Genomic DNA, 20,789 nt, shown 5'->3' with positions numbered 1-20,789 from the left:
CCAAAGTTTCGTTTAATGGTCCTTATAAGGAGATAAAGGGTCGGCCCCTAAAACACTCTTTCCCTAATATCTCAAAAACAGTAACAAATTTCTAAACGCTTGTTGAACAAAATGTGTTTAATATTAAGGGACCTTTCGTTGATATCAAGAAAAAGGGGCTAGCCCCTCAAATTAAATGATAAGAGGGATCTAAATGTTTCAATCAAAGCTCTTATACATATATCAGAAACAAAACAAGGGCGAGAAGTCCAATACATTTATGATTTATTTGTAAAAGAAAAAGAGGATATAGAAATTGAAGAAAAGAGTCTGTTTAAGATTAAAGGATTTTTCATTCTATTTCCAAATCATGTTTAGCTGGTAAATAGCAAAATAAAGGTCAAGCATGTATCTCAAACTCTAGTGATATTGGGAATTTAGTATGTTCCATTTAATATAGAAGTCACCGACCACCCCCCCCCCCACCCTTCATAAAATCATTTAGTTTTTCTGGCCCGATTTTACTTGATCTTTGATCTCGGACCTTTAATTTCAACTTAGTACCATTCTAGATTACCGTACTAATTACCAGACCAATTCGTTCATTATTAACAGAGTAATGAACTTTTTGGCATTTGAGTTTTAATTTTCGTGTTTGACATGTACTGTAGAAAAAAATTCTAACTCCCGAGCCCTTCACTCAATCCTCATGAAATTTTGTTTAAATGTACCTCGGACCTCATTCTGTTTTTCTGCCAAATTTGCAGCGGGTTGAACAATTAAGAAGAAATTTCCGATATCAAGCCGCGAGTATAGCCTGTATGGGGACTTAAAATTTACACAGTGCAAGGGATGTAAGCAGCCGCGTAATATTTCTGTTGCATGTATATTTCTTGTTTTCCGTTTAGTCTGTATCTACGATAGCGTGTGAACTACTTATGAATGTTAGAACTGTGGAAATTACAGTCATCAATTTTTTTTATGAATAAATTTACGTGTTACTGATTTCGTTATTTCTACATTTATAAGAATTTTATCAATCCTGTTGATACATGTATAAAACAGTCAAACATAATAGTAAACGACACAAAAAAATCTCTACTCTGAAATACATGTGTAAAATGCATCAGTCATTGTTTTAGGACTTCCCCTAATTGTCGTTAACCGAATCCGAAATCCACACCTCAAAATTCTACTTTCGATTTATTTACGACGAAAATCAAGCTCGGTCCTTTTCATCCCCCTCCAGACACAAACACGCATTAATATTTCAAATGACCTCGCACTGTTACCAAACCTGAGTAGTGAGACATCTTACACGTTGTTTTTCATCTCATACAAAAATTCAGCTCCTGTCCCGGGCGGAAACGCCCCAAATTCAAAGAGAAAATCGGGAATTATTTCGCGTCAGCCATGTTTTGACGCGAACCTTTGATGAAATACTGTTATGACACCTGCAAAGGCTGTGTGGAGCCAAGATTTGTTCTTTCTCTCTATTTCCTTCTCTCAATTTTTTTTTTAACTTTCTAACTAAGATATTTAAAATAAAGGGGTTGTTGGACTGAAGTACAAGTTGAAAAACACTCTTCCTTTAAGATTTAGACAAAAAAAAGTCCTTTATTATTAAGGTCTTCCGTCTTCAGCGGAAGACCTTACTGTTTTTCTACGCGTTCTCATTCTTCTATATTATTATTTTTTTTCTTGGTAGTCACCCTTAATTTCTCAGCCATTTCTCAATCGATTTTAATGATTTTTACAGGGATGATGTCTTAGGTAAATATCTCTTTGCATCTTACTTCCTGTCTGAAAATTCACTTCCGTTTCTGAATTATCTCCCTTTTTCATGTATTTTGGAACATGATATTGTCCACGCATCTCCTCAAAAACTGTTATAGTTAGGGACTTGAAATTTATATGCAAGATAGAGTGGTTATGGTAGATTTGCTTGCTTGTTTTAGATTTGACCAGAAGTCATCATCCTTGAAGCTCGCCCGGAACTGAAAATGTTGATGTGAAATTTTTTTGACAATTTTTACGAAATTTGAGATTTGATCACGAATATCTTTCTTCTAATCAATATTTTGCTAACACATGTAGAGCATCAAAAATTTATCTATAAAAGATCTCTCAACCGACACCAAGCAAAAGGGGCTGACCCCTCATATTAGGGGCCAAGAGGGGTCTAAAGTCTTTTATCTATATCTCTTGAATGAAAAATATTTTGTAATGTATTATAGAAGCAAAAATGTTTATCTTCCAGTTATCTACTTATATTTGTTAAAAGTTTTCTGATATGTTACATAATTTGGATTTTAAAGGGGCTAGAAGTCCAATATTTTGATCATTTATTTCTTAAAAAGGAGAAATATTTTGAAATGCATCATAGAAGAGAAGATACTCAGAATAATATTCGTAATAATATTTAACCACCAAAGTTTCGTTTAATGGTCCTTATAAGGAGATAAAGGGTCGGCCCCTAAAACACTCTTTCCCTAATATCTCAAAAACAGTAACAAATTTCTAAACGCTTGTTGAACAAAATGTGTTTAATATTAAGGGACCTTTCATTGATATCAAGAAAAAAGGGGCTAGCCCCTCAAATTAAATGATAAGAGGGATCTAAATGTTTCAATCAAAGCTCTTATACATATATCAGAAACAAAACAAGGGCGAGAAGTCCAATACATTTATGATTTATTTGTAAAAGAAAAAGAGGATATAGAAATTGAAGAAAAGAGTCTGTTTAAGATTAAAGGATTTTTCATTCTATTTCCAAATCATGTTTAGCTGGTAAATAGCAAAATAAAGGTCAAGCATGTATCTCAAACTCTAGTGATATTGGGAATTTAGTATGTTCCATTTAATATAGAAGTCACCGACCACCCCCCCCCCCCCCACCCTTCATAAAATCATTTAGTTTTTCTGGCCCGATTTTACTTGATCTTTGATCTCGGACCTTTAATTTCAACTTAGTACCATTCTAGATTACCGTACTAATTACCAGACCAATTCGTTCATTATTAACAGAGTAATGAACTTTTTGGCATTTGAGTTTTAATTTTCGTGTTTGACATGTACTGTAGAAAAAAATTCTAACTCCCGAGCCCTTCACTCAATCCTCATGAAATTTTGTTTAAATGTACCTCGGACCTCATTCTGTTTTTCTGCCAAATTTGCAGCGGGTTGAACAATTAAGAAGAAATTTCCGATATCAAGCCGCGAGTATAGCCTGTATGGGGACTTAAAATTTACACAATGCAAGGGATGTAAGCAGCCGCGTAATATTTCTGTTGCATGTATATTTCTTGTTTTCCGTTTAGTCTGTATCTACGATAGCGTGTGAACTACTTATGAATGTTAGAACTGTGGAAATTACAGTCATCAATTTTTTTATGAATAAATTTACGTGTTACTGATTTCGTTATTTCTACATTTATAAGAATTTTATCAATCCTGTTGATACATGTATAAAACAGTCAAACATAATAGTAAACGACACAAAAAAATCTCTACTCTGAAATACATGTGTAAAATGCATCAGTCATTGTTTTAGGACTTCCCCTAATTGTCGTTAACCGAATCCGAAATCCACACCTCAAAATTCTACTTTCGATTTATTTACGACGAAAATCAAGCTCGGTCCTTTTCATCCCCCTCCAGACACAAATTTCAAATGACCTCGCACTGTTACCAAACCTGAGTAGTGAGACATCTTACACGTTGTTTTTCATCTCATACAAAAATTCAGCTCCTGTCCCGGGCGGAAACGCCCCAAATTCAAAGAGAAAATCGGGAATTATTTCGCGTCAGCCATGTTTTGACGCGAACCTTTGATGAAATACTGTTATGACACCTGCAAAGGCTGTGTGGAGCCAAGATTTGTTCTTTCTCTCTATTTCCTTCTCTCAATTTTTTTTTTTAACTTTCTAACTAAGATATTTAAAATAAAGGGGTTGTTGGACTGAAGTACAAGTTGAAAAACACTCTTCCTTTAAGATTTAGACAAAAAAAGTCCTTTATTATTAAGGTCTTCCGTCTTCAGCGGAAGACCTTACTGTTTTTCTACGCGTTCTCATTCTTCTATATTATTATTTTTTTTCTTGGTAGTCACCCTTAATTTCTCAGCCATTTCTCAATCGATTTTAATGATTTTTACAGGGATGATGTCTTAGGTAAATATCTCTTTGCATCTTACTTCCTGTCTGAAAATTCACTTCCGTTTCTGAATTATCTCCCTTTTTCATGTATTTTGGAACATGATATTGTCCACGCATCTCCTCAAAAACTGTTATAGTTAGGGACTTGAAATTTATATGCAAGATAGAGTGGTTATGGTAGATTTGCTTGCTTGTTTTAGATTTGACCAGAAGTCATCATCCTTGAAGCTCGCCCGGAACTGAAAATGTTGATGTGAAATTTTTTTGACAATTTTTACGAAATTTGAGATTTGATCACGAATATCTTTCTTCTAATCAATATTTTGCTAACACATGTAGAGCATCAAAAATTTATCTATAAAAGATCTCTCAACCGACACCAAGCAAAAGGGGCTGACCCCTCATATTAGGGGCCAAGAGGGGTCTAAAGTCTTTTATCTATATCTCTTGAATGAAAAATATTTTGTAATGTATTATAGAAGCAAACATGTTTATCTTCCAGTTATCTACCTATATTTGTTAAAAGTTTTCTGATATGTTACATAATTTGGATTTTAAAGGGGCTAGAAGTCCAATATTTTGATCATTTATTTCTTAAAAAGGAGAAATATTTTGAAATGCATCATAGAAGAGAAGATACTCAGAATAATATTCGTAATAATATTTAACCACCAAAGTTTCGTTTAATGGTCCTTATAAGGAGATAAAGGGTCGGCCCCTAAAACACTCTTTCCCTAATATCTCAAAAACAGTAACAAATTTCTAAACGCTTGTTGAACAAAATGTGTTTAATATTAAGGGACCTTTCATTGATATCAAGAAAAAGGGGCTAGCCCCTCAAATTAAATGATAAGAGGGATCTAAATGTTTCAATCAAAGCTCTTATACATATATCAGAAACAAAACAAGGGCGAGAAGTCCAATACATTTATGATTTATTTGTAAAAGAAAAAGAGGATATAGAAATTGAAGAAAAGAGTCTGTTTAAGATTAAAGGATTTTTCATTCTATTTCCAAATCATGTTTAGCTGGTAAATAGCAAAATAAAGGTCAAGCATGTATCTCAAACTCTAGTGATATTGGGAATTTAGTATGTTCCATTTAATATAGAAGTCACCGACCACCCCCCCCCCCCACCCTTCATAAAATCATTTAGTTTTTCTGGCCCGATTTTACTTGATCTTTGATCTCGGACCTTTAATTTCAACTTAGTACCATTCTAGATTACCGTACTAATTACCAGACCAATTCGTTCATTATTAACAGAGTAATGAACTTTTTGGCATTTGAGTTTTAATTTTCGTGTTTGACATGTACTGTAGAAAAAAATTCTAACTCCCGAGCCCTTCACTCAATCCTCATGAAATTTTGTTTAAATGTACCTCGGACCTCATTCTGTTTTTCTGCCAAATTTGCAGCGGGTTGAACAATTAAGAAGAAATTTCCGATATCAAGCCGCGAGTATAGCCTGTATGGGGACTTAAAATTTACACAATGCAAGGGATGTAAGCAGCCGCGTAATATTTCTGTTGCATGTATATTTCTTGTTTTCCGTTTAGTCTGTATCTACGATAGCGTGTGAACTACTTATGAATGTTAGAACTGTGGAAATTACAGTCATCAATTTTTTTATGAATAAATTTACGTGTTACTGATTTCGTTATTTCTACATTTATAAGAATTTTATCAATCCTGTTGATACATGTATAAAACAGTCAAACATAATAGTAAACGACACAACAAAATCTCTACTCTGAAATACATGTGTAAAATGCATCAGTCATTGTTTTAGGACTTCCCCTAATTGTCGTTAACCGAATCCGAAATCCACACCTCAAAATTCTACTTTCGATTTATTTACGACGAAAATCAAGCTCGGTCCTTTTCATCCCCCTCCACACACAAACACGCATTAATATTTCAAATGACCTCGCACTGTTACCAAACCTGAGTAGTGAGACATCTTACACGTTGTTTTTCATCTCATACAAAAATTCAGCTCCTGTCCCGGGCGGAAACGCCCCAAATTCAAAGAGAAAATCGGGAATTATTTCGCGTCAGCCATGTTTTGACGTGAACCTTCGATGATGAAATATAGACTGGCAATGCCTGTCTGATATGCGCGATATATATTTCTTATGATAGAGACAGAGGACCAGTCTACGATGAAATACTGTTATGACACCTGCAAAGGCTGTGTGTTCGAATCTCGCCGGAGCCAAGATTTGTTCTTTCTGTCTATTTCCTTCTCTCCATTTTTTTTTGACTGTCTAACTAAGATATTCAAAATAAAGGGGTTGTTGGACTGAAGTACAAGTTGAAAACACTCGTACATTAAGATTTAGACAAAAACATTCTATACTTATTAGGGTCTTCCGTCTTCAGCGGAAGACCCTTCTATTATTCTATTGTTTCTTTTTCACTTTTCTTATTATTAAGTTCTTCCGTTTCCAACGGAAAACATTATTGTTATTGCTTTGTTCCTTTTTCCCTATTCTTCTATATTATTATTTTTTTTTCTTACCAATTTTGTGCACGCAAGATCTCGAAAACTACTCAATTGATTTTTATGAAACTTGTCGATCTTATAGATGACGATGTGAAGCGCATTGCAAATTTTTTTTAATGATGACGTAACTTCAGGTTTTGAGATATAGTCGTTTTGTCGATTTTCAGAGAGGTATTTTGTCGGCAGTACTCCTTTTAAACTATAGCAGATATACACTTGAAATTTTCAGTGATGGTAGACGGAAGATTGAAATTGTGCATGAAGGTTTAAAAACATTTCGATCGCAAAAAGCGCCGAAGCTCGCCTTGACCTAAATATTGAGATTAAACAAATATCATAATTTTTTCTGGTTTTCTTTGTTTATCTTTTTTCTGAATAATATTTTGTTAAAACATATAATGTTAATTTTTTTTTTTAAATTTATAAGACCTTTTATTTGATATCAAGACAAAGGGGCTGGCCCCTCAAATTAGGGGACCAAAGGGCTCTCAAGTCTTTCATCTATAGCCCCTTTACTGAGATATATTTTGTGAAAGAATATAGAAGCAAATATGTTTATCATACAGTTATGTATCCAAGCAGTGTCATGATTTTATAATGTGATACGTAATTAAGGTTTTTAAGAGTTCAAAATTCAAAACTTTGATCACCGATATCTCAGAAAGGAAAAATATTTTGAAATGCAGTATAGAAGAGAAGATACTCAAAATGATCTACTAAACAATATGGATTCTTCAAAATTTCGTTAAACGACCCCTATAAGGAGATAAGGGATCGGCCCCTTAAACGCTCTTTCTGAGATATCTCAAGAATGGTAACAAATTTCTATACACTTGTTGAACAAACTATCTTTAAAAGTAAATGACTTTTCATTTGATACGAGGAAAAAGAGGCTGCCCCTCGAATTAGAGATCTAAATGTTTTCAACCAAAGCTCATACATCTAAAACAAAATAGTATCTGGCCCTTAGAATGTAGACCTTTGTCTTATATTTTAAATCACGTTTAGCCGTTAAATAGCAAAACCAATGTCGTACATGTATTTCATGTTCTAAAACACACGGAAGACCTCCTCGTTGCTCGCAACGAGATCGTGTCTAGTTATTTTTCTTTTTTTTTCTTACAAATTTTGTCCGCGCGAGTTCTCGGCAATGGCTCGGCCGATTTTCGTGAAACTTTTAGATCTGATAGATATTGATCTGAACCTTATTGGAAATTTTTTATATTGATGACGTCATTTCCGTTTCCGATATTTTAACGTAAGAGCGATTTTTGGAGGCTTAGTTTGTCCATGCAACTTCTCCTAAAGTATAAAAGATATTGAATTCAAATTTTCAGGGATTGTAGACAAAAGATTGTAGATGTGTATGATGTCAATCAAATTTGTCTGATTAAAAAGGCGTCGAAGCTCGCCTGGACCTGAAAACTGAGTTTAAAAAAACATCATAATTTTTCTAGTTAATATTTACAGGACCTTTTATTTGAAATCATGAAAAAGGGGCTGGCCCCTCAAATTAGGGGACAGAAGGGCTCTAAAGTCTTTAATCTGTATCCCTTTACTGAGAGATATTTTGTGAATGGTTATAGAAGCAAATATGTTTATCTTACAGTTTTGTGTCCAAGCAATGTCATGATTTTATTATATGTTACGTAATTAAGGGTTTTTAGGGGCTAAAAGTCCAAAATTTCGATCACCCATATCTCAAAAAGGAAAAATATTTTGTAATGCAATACAGAAGAAAAGTTGTTCAAATTAATGTTTTTAACAATATGCAACCATCAAAATTTCGTTAAACGGCCCCTATAAGGAGATAAGGGATCGGCCCCTAAAACCTTCTTTCTCATTTATCTCTAGAACGGTAACGATTTTCTAAACACTTGTTGAACAAAATTTGTTAAGAATTAAATGACCTTTCATTTAATATCAAGAAAAAGGGGCTGGTTCCTCAAAAAAGGGAACCAAAGGGCTCTAAAGTCTTTAATCTGAAGCCCTTTACTGAGAGATATTTTGTGAAAGCTTATAGAAGCAAATATGTTTACCTCAAAGTTATGTATCCAAGCAATGTAAAGATTTTGTTATGTGTTACGTAATTAAGGGTTTTTAGGGGCCAAAAGTCCAAAATTTCGATCACCCATATCTCGGAAAGGAAAAATATTTTGTAATGCAATACAGAAGAAAAGTTGTTCAAATTAATGTTCTTTATAATATGCAACCTCCAAAATTTCGTTAAACGGCCCCTATAAGGAGATAAGGGATCGGCCCCCTAAAACCTTATTTCTCATATATTTCCAGAACGGTATCTGTTTTCTAAACACTTGTTGAACAAAATTTGTTAAGAATTAAATGACCTTTCATTTAATATCAAGAAAAAGGGGCTGGCCCCTCAAATAAGGGAACCAAATGGCTCTAAATTCTTTAATATGTAGCCCTTTAATGAGAGAGATATAGTGAAAGGTTATAGAAGCAAATATGTTTATCTCACAGTTATGTATCCAAGAAATGTAATGATTTTATTATGTGTTACGTAATTAAGGGTTTTTAGGGGCCAAAAGTCGAAAATTTCGATCACCCATATCTCAGAAAGAAAAAATACTTTGAAATGCAATACATAAAAAAAGTTGTTCAAAATGATGCTCTTAACAATATGCAACCTTCAAATTTTCGTTAAACGGCCCCTATAAGGAGATAAGGAATCGGCCCCAAAAACCTTCTTTCTCATATATCTCCAGAACGGTAACGAATTTTTAAACACTTGTTGACAAAATGTTTTCAGAACTAAATGTCCTTTCATTCGATTTCAAGAAAAAGGGGCTGGCCCCTTAAATTAGGGGATCAAAGGGCTCTTAAAGAATTTATCAAAAGCCTTGTAATGGGAGCCATCTTGTGAAAGGTTATTAAAGCTAGATTAGGTATAATACTTTTATATATCCTAACAATATAATGATTTGCTCTTGCGTTACCCAATTAGGGTTTTTAGATGTAAACAAGTTTAATCTTTTCAATCTTAATTGGAATAAACGCAAGTATTTTAAAAAGCAAAGTAATAGAACTTATAAAAAGCGATACATTAAAGCATTAGTACTTCACTCCTTTTTCCATATCATGTTTTGTTGTCGAAAATCAAAGACGATGATGTCATATTTTCTTCTAAAAATCGGACGGAAGACCTCCTCGTTGCTCGCAACGAGATCGTGTCTAGTTAGGGTCTTCCGTTTTCAACGGAAGACCCTCTTGTTATTCTTCGGTTTCTTTCTATTATTATACTTTTTCTTTTTTTTTCTGACTCCTTTTCGGCTTCATAACTCAAAAAGTTTTTAATCGATTTTTCTGAAACTTTTAGAGATAATGTGCAATTATAATGCCTCAAAGATGTTAACGTTTCTTTAGTAACATCACTTCCGCTTTTACGTTACGTCATTTTTAAAAATTTCAAAAAGTCATTTTGTCCGCGGCTTTTCTCAAAAACGCTTCAAGATAGAAAGTAGAAATTTTTCGAGCTTATATATTTATCAATTTGCCTCTGTAATAAGGCTGGAAATGAAAATCCGTCTCTTCCGGTCGAAACCGGAAGTAAATCAAATTTTTCGAAAATTTGAAATTTTTGATCAAATAAAATACGTATATGTGTTTTGTAGAGCTTAATAAGCTGAATCTATCACTGAAAACCATTTTTTAATTGGATGACGCATTACAGAGATATTGGGGTTTAAAAATTGATTTTTCCGGAAATTTCGATTCCACTTTTTCGGTTTAAAAAATAGCATAAAGTTAATAGTTAAATTAACTCGTACCAAAAATAATTGTTAATTCGTACTTGAACACATTCGGATTTTTTCGTTAAGTCGTTCAGGAAATCGGTAAGGTTTTTGTTAAGTCGTACTTAAAATCATTCGTATTTTGTTAAGTCGTACCAGGAATAATTCGATTTTTTTTCATCTCTTCATTTTAGGTACTCTTGTTATCGGTTTAAAAGCTCTGCTACTTACTGGAACTTCCAGCTTTACTTTAGACATCAACGGAAGACCCACTCGTTGCTTTGCAACGAGCTTTGCTCTAGTTATTATTATTTTTTTCTTACAAAATTTGTGCAGGCGATTTCTCGGAAATGGCTGAACCGATTTTCATGAAACTTTCAGATCTAATTGATATTAGTCCGAACTTAATACACATTTTTTTTATTTTGATGACGTCATTTCCGTTCTTGAGAAAATGACGTTTTAGTGATTTTCAGAGGGTCGGCTTGTCCAGGGATCTCCTCCTAAACGGTAAAAGATATTGAGTTCAAACTTTCAGGGATTGTAGACAAGAGATTGTAGATGTGCAATTTGGCATTCAAATTTGTCATACTCAAAAGGCGTTAAAGCTCGCCTGGTCCCGAAAATTGAGACTAAAAGAACGTCGTAATTTTTCATGGTTTTCTTGGTTTATCTATTTTCTGAAAAATATTTTGTTAACACATGTAATGCAAAAAAAGTTTATATTTACAAGACCTTTCATTTGATATCGAGAAAAAGGGGCTTGCCCCTAAAATTAGGGGTCCAAAGGGCTCTAAAGTCTTTCATCTGTAGCCCTTTACTGAGGGATATTTTGTGAACGGTTATAGAAACAAATATGTTTATCTCACAGTTATGTATCCAAGCAATGTAATGATTTTATCATGTGTTACGTAATTAGGGTTTTTAGGGGCCAAAAGTCCAGAATTTTGATCACATATATCTCAGAAAGGAAAAATATTTTGAAATGCAGTATAGAAGAAAAGATGCTCAGAATGATGTATTAAATCATATACAATTTTCAAAATTTCGTTAAACGGCCCCTATAAGGAGTTTAGGGATCGGCCCCTAAAATGTTCTTTCCCATATATCTCAAGAACGGTAACGAATTTCTAAACAGTTGTTGAACAAAATGTGTTCAGATTTAAATGACCTTTTATTTGATATCAAGAAAAAGGGGCTGGCCCCTAAAATTAGGGGTCCAAAGGGCTCTAAAGTCTTTTATTTGTAGCCCTTTACTGAGGGATATTTTGTGAACGGTTATAGAAACAAATATGTTTATCTCACAGTTATGTATCCAAGCAATGTAATGATTTTATCATGTGTTACGTAATTAGGGGTTTTTAGGGGCCAAAAGTTCAGAATTTTGATCACATATATCTCAGAAAGGAAAAATATTTTGAAATGCAATATAGAAGAAAAGATGCTCAGAATGATGTATTAAATCATATACAACTTTCAAAATTTCGTTAAACGGCCCCTATAAGGAGTTTAGGGATCGGCCCCTAAAATGTTCTTTCCCATATATCTCAAGAACGGTAACGAATTTCTAAACAGTTGTTGAACAAAATGTGTTCAGATTTAAATGACCTTTTATTTGATATCAAGAAAAAGGGGCTGGCCCCTAAAATTAGGGGTCCAAAGGGCTCTAAAGTCTTTTATCTGTAGCCCTTTACTGAGGGATATGTTGTTAACGGTTATAGAAGCAAATATGTTTATCTTACAATTATGTATCCAAGTAATGTAATGATTTTATTATGTGTTACATAATAACGGGGTTTTAGGGGCCAAAATTATAGAAATTTGATCAACAATATCTCAGAAAGGAAAAATATTTTGAAATGCAGTAAAGAAGAAAAGATACTTAGAATGGTGTACTAAATAATATGCAATTTTCAAAATTTCGTTAAATGGCCCCTATAAGGAGTTAAAGGATCAGCCCCTTCAACGTTCTTTTCCATATCTCTCAAAAACGGTAACGAATTTCTAAACAGTTGTTGAACAAAATGTGTTGAGATTTAAATGACCTTTTATTTGATATAAAAAAAATATATATATATATAGAAGCAAATATGTTTATCTTACAGTTCTGTATCCAAGTAATGTAATGATGTATTCATGTGTTATGGAATAAGGATCTTTTAGGGGTCATGAGTCCATAAACCAGCTATATCTCAAAAATGAAAATATTTTGAAATGCAGTGTAGAAGAAAAGATGCTCAAAATGATGTACTTTACAAAATGCAACCTTCAAAATTTGGTTCAGCGGCTCCAATAAGGAGGTAAGGGACTGATCCCTAAAACTTTTTTTTCTCAGATATCTCAAGAACGGTGACGAATTTCTAAACACTAGTTGAACAAAGCTCTTATACCTGAAACAAAATAGTATCTGGCCCTTAGAATGTAGACCCCGTTTTTCTATTCTAAATCATGTTTAGCTGTTAAATAGCAAAATCAAGATCGAAAATGTATCTTAAATTCTAAAATCAGACGGAAGACCTCCTCGTTGCTCGCAACGAGATCGTGTCTAGTTTCATTTTCTAATTGTCTTTTCTTCTTATACAAGTTCTCATAAAACATTTTTGTTTCATTTTAGATATCATCTGATTGTATATAATTTGGCCATTTTCTCTTTCTAGTTTAGTTAATTGTTTACTAATAAAGTTTTGTGATTCAAAATTACAAAAATATTTTGATGGTTTCTCTCCCTATTCTATCCATTTAACTCTTGACCTTATTTAATTTCCTCTAAGTTTGTGGTTTCTTATATTTATGAGTTCAGTTTGTTTTTCCTCAATTAGTTTTATTGATTCATTGTCAGCATTTTGTTCTAATAATTTAATTTCATTCTCTAACTTTTTTTCAGTTTCATTTTGGAGTTTGTTTTTAAATGTTGCATATGATATTGTTTTTCCTCTTATTTCCATTAGTAAAGTGTCTAAAAATATGTGGTCTTTTATTCTGAAAAAGATATCTGCATTACTTATACTTTCAATATTTTCAACATTATAAACTAAAGCTGCGTATTGCTTTTTAATGGCAGTTATTTTCTGTTTAATAATTGTACATATTCAATATCTGTTAGCAAAGAGTTATCAAATTTCCAAAAACCTCTTCCCCTTTTAAGTTCAGCAAGTCTGCAATAAAGGACAACTGGGCAGTGATCTGATCTATAACTATTTTAAAATTTAATGTTATGGATATAGGGTGATAAGGAATTGGAAGTCAAGAAGTAGTCTAACCTTGCCTGTTTTACAGGATTTTTTTTTTTACGCCAAGTATACCTTTTAAGCTCTGGGTGAGAAATACGAAAACTATCTTCCAAATCTAAGATATCAATTATCTTAGTAAGTTCGCATTGGTTTTGGGGGTTATTTAGTTTTTTGTAATTCATGGTATCTAGTTCTTGGTTCAAAACAACATTAAAGTCTCCTGCTAGTATTATATGCTGATTAATGTACAACTTTTCAATTTCATTTCTTAAGTTAATATAAAAATCAGTTTGATCTGTGTTTGGTCCATATACATTAAATAAAAGGAAATCTTTGTTTTCAATCTCAACTTCAACAATTAAAAATTACCATTTGCATCACAGGTGGGTTTTTTTCTATACCTCAATCTTTTTTTTCTTTGGCGATGAATACCCTGTTTTTCAAGTTTGATAATGGATAAGACAAGCTATGATTTCTTGAATATATTGACTGTCAATTGTCAAGGCCTTGGCGAATACAAAAAAAGGGGTGATGTGCTAAATTACCTTAACGATAAGAATCATAATATCTACTTTCTTCAGGATACACACTTTAAATAAAAAATTATGAGACTTAACTTTGCTGAATATTATAATTTTCTATTTCTATTATTTAAAGTGTTTATCTTTTTGTTTGTTTTTAAGACTTGGAAAACAGGATAGCAAAGGAGCCGATACTCCTATCAAATACAGGTACACACTCAGCTTTTACAATAGATACTCATAGGGACTTAAACACGGTGACGATGAGTCAAGCTGCTTCTTGCAAATTGTCGTTTATTTTACCATATGTTACGTTTTATCTTTAAAATCCTTTGAATTTGTTGATATAAAATGTTTTGTATTATTTTATTTGTACATTGTCCAATTAAAAATTCAAACGACCCTGCTAGCTCTCTTTTTTTTCCAAAACAGACTAAAACTTTTCAACAATTGTTGGATAAAATAATCATTTTTTAATTTTTTTGTTTTTGTTTTGGACGTGATTGTGAACTGATTCTTTTAAAACTGACAAATGATATCAGGTCAAGAAAATTTTTCCAATTTTTCTTCACTGCTCTAATTGGCTACAGAGTATAATAATACGCCTTTAAAATAGTTTAAGGTTCATTTATACGAAAAATATATATCTTTTTTCTTCCTTTTTGGGGAAAACCCAATTAACTTTACTGTAATAAAACTATAGAAATTCTTTATCAGTGTTTGTAAACGTATTACATTTATGCATTTATGATATAACTTTTGTAAAAGGTATATATAAAGCATATTTCAAGGTGACCTTTTATTATTTCCTTCACAAAAGAATACTTACTTTGTAATGATTTATAATTTCTGCTTTACTTGATTTTTGTAGACTCGACAGAAAATACTAAGGTGTCGCCTAATCACTCGAACCGAGGTATAATCAAATCTATATAGTTACATTATTATAATGACACGAATGCTATGTTCGAATAACTGTAGTAAAAAATAACGATTTAAAGACAAACATATTTCAATTTGATTTTCTGAAACGAATTGTATTTAAACGAAATGTTTAATTCTTTTTACATTTTTTTTCCAGACAGTAAATTAGAGGAACTGTGTACACAAAAATATCAATGTTAGGAGGATATATGAAATTAGAACTAGTTAAACTAAGTAAAATTAGGAACATTTTATTTTACATGGTCACTCAATGCGACTCGTTAAAGCTTCATTTCATGGAAACCTATGATAGAATGATGAATTCAGGTACCGTAGATTGGACTACGTTTGATTTGGATACTGTATACACACTTCTGTCAAACTTTTGTGGAATAACATGTCCGGATCGGGGCTGGGGCTACAAACCAACAGATGAAGACCTTTCTTTGGGAGCAGACATTGAAAGAATAAGAATCTTGGTGAACGAGTACTTGGATAATAAAATGTTTAAGATGGAAGAGGCTGACCAGATTATCGAATGATGGAATTGAGTGAAAAAGGAAATTGATTCACGTGATATTATCGATTTTGATCACGAGAGGAAAATAAATTGTAAGTATCAAAAAAAAAAATAAAAATACTTAAAAATATCAAAGTTAAAAAAATCAAGCTGAAACAGGATTACAAATTAATACGATCAAAACCATTTTTTGAATTATGTAATGCAATTTGTTCAACATATTTTTGAAATTTACTATTGCAAAGTTAATAATCTATTGATAGAAATTGCTAAATTGACTATTGACAAAGCAGTTATGCTCTATAACATTAAGTTTACTTTCCAATAACATAAGCATTACAACCTAGAACAAAATTATCAAAGGATGGGCGTCATCGACCCATTTACTATACACAGGTCAGTAAAATGTTTAAATTTATAAATAATAGTTTACAGATAAAAGGCTTAAATCGAACAATGTCGTTGGGCACGTGCCATTGGAAATATTCTAGAAACACTTAAATAAAAGAAAATTGTAACATGTCGCGGACCATTGCACCCCTGCGAATGTTATTGTCAATTATATTTTAGACCACGTGGTTTTATTTGACCCTTTCAGTTTCGCAGTAAAAATCGTACCTCGTGTTTATGGTCTACTTCAGAGAATCTAGGTACTTGTAGTCAAATATAAAATCTAGAGGTTTATTGATTTTAATCTTTATCTTCATTTATTAGTCGAGGAAAAGAGCTCTAGAAATAAATGTGAAAATACAAAAAATAGTTTTTGTCTGCTTTTGCAACAATTAACATGCTTAGTAACGCCCCCCCTCCCCCCTTTGGGTTTATTTTCGATCCGCGCCTGATCTTAGTAATAGCATCAATAGTGAAACAGACATAAAGTACAATTTTATGCAGTTTTCCTTGAAATTGGCTTGATAAGCTATGTTTTTATGAAAAACAGACAACCATTATTTAAAAAAAAACACAACAAAAACAAGGTATTGCACACAACAAGTATCAAACACGGCTATGATTTTATTTAGCGACCCGATGTTTATATTTTCAACCACTCTACACGTGGTTTAACACGAACGATAACTCTGTTCTGAATATCATCGTTTTATTTAAATAACCGCTAGATAGTGAAATAAAACTTAGATCTTAAAAGATTTTCATGTTTTAACATAAATCAAAGAAGGATATGATAGGAAAAACGACCGCTACTTACGGTTTTTTGAGAAGATTTTTCGAACACATATGCTTCTGCTAGAAATTTCACAGCAACTGAACAAATCTCAGTGAAGTCTCGTGAACTTTCATTCGAGCACCTCTGGATTTATTATATACTTAGCAACGATTAAGAAAACATTCCGAACACATTCGCAGGGGTGCATTGGTTGCGGTAAAACGACAGCATTGAAGTGCGTTGCTATAAAATACAATAATGACGGATGGGAAATTGTATAGATTGAGGAATTCATGGACGAATCTTTCTTAAACAGTGTATTCGACATCAAAATTATAATCTGTTATGATAATTTGTTTGAATCAGTCGGTTGTCACGTGTTTTCTCATGAAAAGATCGACAAATTTCACTATATCATGCACTCGATCCTTAGACTTGACAAAAATATTAAAGTGTTGCTCGGTATCCATGAACATGTGATTGATGAATTGTCGTCGAATCACTTACTTATTTTGCAAGAATATAATGCAATTGTTGAATTGGATGATATTTCACAGTCGGAAGCATTACTCATATATATAGTGCAGAAAGAAAGATCTAGTATGAAACAGGACTATATGCCATTCGATGATTTTTTGGAGGTGATCGAAAATAGATCTGCTTTTTCGGGAACACCTTTCCAGACACTTATGATTTCATCGTCACCTGTTGTCTTTGGTACAAAAGCATTTTGTAATCAACCGTTTCAGCAACTGACAGAACATTTTACAAAACTTTACCATTGTGATAAAGAAATGTTTTGTTCACTTTCTATATCATGTGTGTAACGCATTTCGATAAGAGAGAGGACGAAATGAAAACAGTCGTACCTAATGCGATATATTCCAGTCAACACAAAAACACCATAGAATATTACCTACCAAAATAAGCCCCCTACATACCGAATGATAGCGACACTGTGGAAATGAAACATGAAATGATCGCAATCCCTTTGATTCATACGTTAATGATGGAATGGAACAAAACTTGGTCGATCTTCCAAAAAAATTGGAACCGATACGACCTGATGACCAACGCGATAAACTTTACCAGTTTGCTGTTCCTTTGTCAAGAGGAATGTTTCATGAAGCAAATACTTTTATAAAGACCAAAATTGTTTCTGCCTAAGAAAATTTTTCTGGTATACTTTATCGGAATGTATTTTTCAACCCGTAGGCGTTTCATTAAATTGATATCTACTTTTCACGTCAAAATTTTAGTGAAACTTAATTTGTATTAAGGAATATCATTTAAATTGTATGCTTCAGTCAAGAAAACGCAAATATGTTCAAATACATTTTTTGAACATTGATATGCTAGATTGCAACATCATAATTACTAATATTTAAAGTAATTGTATAAATGTGAATATTGCATGAATAGGAAATTGACTACAAGACAATTTTTTCCTGTCATGTCCATTCATAAAGCAAATAATATTTTCTTTCCAATCTAGTTGGATATTCTTGGTTTCTTATCGTCCATAGTAGGAGGGCTTTTCGTTATGTAACATTTATTGTAGCACAGCGCAATAACGCTATGCACAATTTCGTGGATGATGGTATTCTTTTGATATAGCTCAATCCAATACCTTTCAAACGGTATAAACATGAGCCTTCAGCTTTACATAGATTAAAACTTATAGACATTTTAATAGAGCCAGTCGTTGACACCTGTTATAAAAATATTTGAGAAACAGGTTGAGAAAATTGAAGCTTATATGATTTAAAAATTGAGCTTATATTTAGTAATAACGATGACAAGTTTATGGACCTTATAAAGTATCTTATGAAACAGCTCTAAGTGGGAAAAAATTGTGACTGGTACAAAGTCCGATATAAATTGGCAAAATCTTGCCGACCTCTGACAAGGCAAAACAAATGTCTCAAAAGTCGGGGAAAACAAAAAGAAATAGCAGATACACGATTCGTAATATTGGAAAAGCTGTTGACATATCGCTTCGCGGATGCATTTTATTTGAATGGTTTTTTTAAGTACGAAAACTTTCTGCCAGATGGATACCGCATATACTGACAGATAACCAAACTTACCAAAAACGGGTACAGATACAAACTGCTAAGCAATTACACATTACATATCGAACAACCATCGTAATGCTTTGCTTTTTTGATATTTTATTTTATGCTTATATGACAAATAGGAAATATTATATTTCTAACTATTATAGCGAATATCACTGCAAAAATCAAAGAAGAGATGCTTTGCTGTTTTGATATTTTATTTTATGCTAATATGACAAATAGGAAATATTATATTTCTAACTATTATAGCAAATATCACTGCAAAAATGTTTTAGCCTGATATCATCTAAAACTAATTTATTTCACAAAAACAATGTTTAAATTATTTTCTCTATCCTCACGTTACTACTTTTTTCTTCATATCGAAGACATATGAGTTTCAACACTTTCTATCATATTTTGGGAATCGAAAATTATGTTTATTGTGTATTGTTAGTAAAATAATAAATTATAAAGAGCTGCTAGAGCCTACATGGAGTTTTACGTTTTAAAACCATTGGACTTTGGGTAGTTGTGTCAAACAGCAATATGACGTAGGCCTGTTGATTTCACTGTTGTTGCTTAGTCGTGGCTCTTTAAAATCAACAAGATTTATCTGGTTTATGAACTAAGATATACCCAATTTATGCATATTTAACTCGAAACAAGTGTCATTTTACATTGTTTTGATGCTAGAATAGATAGTTAATTCTTACAGAAAGTCCAAGGTCTTATTAAAATGGTCCTAAAAATTTAAATCTTTTCCATTGGTAAAACAAATATCTGCATTTTTTAGGAAATATTTACCATTTCATCAAATCATGTATCCTTTTTTAAATCTTTGTTTTTTAAACATTAAATGTGCTCATTAAATATCTTTTACGTTGTCTAACAATGGTTTTTATTCCGTATATACATGTATATAAAGATACTGATAGACAAAATTAGACATTGTAGTAATTTTGTAATCATTTCAGCAGTATTTCTATGGAAATAAGATGTACAAAGTATATCGAAGCGGGTATGATTGTATTACTGATGATAAACCTATATTTTTTAATGACAAATATTTCTCAACTGTGTTTGCTTAATAATATGTAGGGTGAATAAACCCAGCTAATCAGGAGACCAAAACAAACAGTTCCCTCGAACACGCTCAACACGTTTTCAAAACTTGTGTTTTGGGTGATTTTTATTTTACTTTATATTTGATTCTATAATATGTTTAACATCCTTAATAATCAACATATATTGCATGCAAATGTAATATAAATATATTGTCAACCGACATACTGTTAAACATGGCCTTGCCTGACCCCAAAATTTGCGTGGTCTCAGATGTCAAATACACTTGAAACATTACACTTAATGTAATTTAGTATCAAATATAACAGTGAATTTTCTATCTTATATTTGACAGGTAATATAATTGAATAAATTTGATTGACTATGACCCAAAGTAAATTAATCGTTCAAAGTATGACAAATGTACTACTGCAATTGCATAAGCAAGTAGCAGGGCATGTGGTTTTTACTGTAATTTAATTCTTATGTTGCCAGGATCTGACCAGGCATCTGTGAACACCAAGAACTCTAACGCCTAAAGTACAAAAATTGTTGAATCAATAATCTTTGAATTCTTGAAATCCATTCAAATGTATTGTTTTACTACCTTGAGTATTTTTAGTTAAATTAAACCTTGATATAAGATCAATTTTGTCGACATTGTAACACTTAATTTGACACTTTGAAACTTAGTCAGGAACAGTTTCAAAGTTAAAAATACTTCTTAGCCTATAGTGTACGGTGCATTAATGAAAAAAAAATCAATACACTGTATTGAAAAACAGGTATTCATATGATTAATGATCGAAACCTACTTTCGGTTTAGAATTTTGGAATTTCCAACCATTCATTTAAAATGAAGTTATATAATGACAGTATCTGTGTACCGTTCTTACTTTTCGTT

At 32.3% G+C, this 20,789-nt stretch overlaps 1 pseudogene; it reads left to right on the top strand.

Annotated features, from left to right (window-relative positions):
- The window catches only part of LOC128186797 (uncharacterized), a 42,331-nt pseudogene extending 24,404 nt beyond the window's left edge, over positions 1-17,927 (top strand).
- Positions 17,928-20,789: the final 2,862 nt, after the last annotated feature.

The sequence above is a fragment of the Crassostrea angulata genome, chromosome 6 (assembly GCF_025612915.1).
Source record: "Crassostrea angulata isolate pt1a10 chromosome 6, ASM2561291v2, whole genome shotgun sequence".
Taxonomy (NCBI): domain Eukaryota; kingdom Metazoa; phylum Mollusca; class Bivalvia; order Ostreida; family Ostreidae; genus Magallana; species Magallana angulata.
This window is presented reverse-complemented; position numbering and strand designations above follow the sequence as displayed.